Source organism: Lonchura striata, chromosome 1, assembly GCF_046129695.1.
Source record: "Lonchura striata isolate bLonStr1 chromosome 1, bLonStr1.mat, whole genome shotgun sequence".
In the NCBI taxonomy this organism is placed as follows: Eukaryota; Metazoa; Chordata; class Aves; order Passeriformes; family Estrildidae; genus Lonchura; species Lonchura striata.
The window spans coordinates 20,785,105-20,787,268 of NC_134603.1; positions in this window are offsets into that span (position 1 = coordinate 20,785,105).

Genomic DNA, 2,164 nt, shown 5'->3' on the forward strand with positions numbered 1-2,164 from the left:
CCGCCCCCGGCCCCCCAGCCCTCAGCCCCATCCCCGCGCGTCCGGCTCCCCCCGGCTCCCCCCGCCCTTCTGCCCCTTCTCCCCGGCTTTATTATCTCCGCTGCTCCCTCCCGCACCCCACCCCGACTCCTGGCTGTCCCCTCCCCTTCTCCTCCCTCAACCCTCTTCCTCCCCTCCCTCTTCTCTCCGCTCTCCCACCCCACCGCCTCCGGCTCGCTCCCGATGTTCGCCATCCGCGGCGCCCCCCAGAAGCGGGAGCTGCCGCCGCCCGGCGCCGGCTCTGCCCGGCCGAGCCCCGCCGGCTCTGCCCGGCCGGGGGCAGACGCGCCGCGGGCAGCAGCAGCTCTCTCCTCCCCGCGTTAGCACCTGGATAGAAAGGATGTACACGTACATGCCAGCACGCCGCCAGCTAGCACCGCACAGCAGCCCCCGGCCTGGGCTTGCACTCAGCTCGTGTGCCCTGTGCTCCTGGGTCTTGTGCTCTGTTTCACTAAGCCATCTGTCCCTTCCCTGTTTTAGCCTTGTGGGAGAGCCTTGCTCCTACTTTGGTGTTGCAGTTTGCTGCTGTATAATTGGGAACAGAGGGTGCAATACTGAGTGCTCAACTCCAGAGATACTTCCACTCTGTCCTCTTGCATACTCACTTTGGGAAACAACCAAGAGCATGAGACACCTACAAACCAGATTATAATTAAAGCTTGTGCTTGGGTAATCCAAATGACAGACAGAGATTCTGCAATGAGTCGTACTGATGGTGACTGCAGTTTTTATTGCAAGAGCTGCTTCACAAGGTCCCTGCAGGGCTGGAACCAGCCTCATGAATATTAGGCACTGTGGGATCATATCCTGGAGGGGGCGATTTTATCCCAGGTAAAGGTTTCTCTCTTGGAAAAATTTTGCAGTAGAGCAGCAGGAATGACTCTTTACCCTGTGAGAACTTACAGAGCAATACAGAAGTCATGTTCCACACTTCATGCCATTACCCAGCATGGCTGTCAGCTGTAAAGGATTCATCCACTGAAATCCAAAATCAAGCTGTCCAGCATTATGGGAGCTGCAAGTAGGAACACAAAGTCTCTGGAGTAAAAGCTCTTGTCCCTAAGGCTGGCTCAAGACCTTTACCATGATCCCACAGGCCTTAGCTTTGCATCCCAGGTGGTAGGTCCCGTGTTCTTGCTCTGAAGGGATTCAGGTCAGACACTGCTGTCCAAGCTGTCAAATCACCCATTGTGCTTCTCGAAACAGATGACCATTGAGGTACTTCTAAGCAGCTTCCCAGCCAAATACGGACTCCCAGCAATCTTACTTTCTGACTGAGGTCTGCTGAGATCCCTTACTGTGGTGTGGGTGCTGCCAGCTGCTCTGGTGCCTGTACTTGTGCTACCGAGGTCCCAGGGTGACCGGGGCAGTGATCTGAGCTACTTTTTCATTGCTGTGGTAATGTTTTGGTAGATTAAAAATACATTATTTTTATAAAAAGAGAGTTTCAAAAGAGATTATATTTCAATCAAACTGCTCCCCAGCAAATAGCCCCGAGGCAATGGGATATAATGGTGTCTGAAGCAACTAAGAAGCCTAACACACATCCTCCTTTCCAGGAGTTGTGTGTGCCCTAGGTGAGCATAGGGCATGGCCCAGGAAGAACTGCCAGACATCCCTGAGTCTTCAAATGAAAACATGACCAACACATCAGTGTCTCACACTGTAACTGTGCAAAACTTCCTAGACCAAGAGCTCTAAATGAAGAACACACTGGAGCAGAACCTCGGGGGAGCCTTTATATTTTGTTTCAGTTTAACTTAAAAGTTTGAGGGGCTCTGGCAGGCTGCTCCTTGCTGCCATGTGGGCTTTCACATCACTTTGATTTCAGTTCTAGCTCTACTTGCAGGAACTTTATCTTCTGACACTTATTTTTCCTAGCAGTTTTCAAACCCTTGAAAAACCAATGGCAAGAGAGCAACAAAAGGCTTCTCCTTTTCCTGTTACTACTACCTCCAGTACTACAGAGGAGTTAGACCATAAATGTGAAGTGGGGTCTTAAAGCATTATATTGAACCATGTTCATTTTTCTTGCACTAGTATTTCACATCACCTTTCAAATTTCAACTTTTGGTGGAACATTGAGAAAATTACTGCAGAATAATAATAATGTAACTATTACATA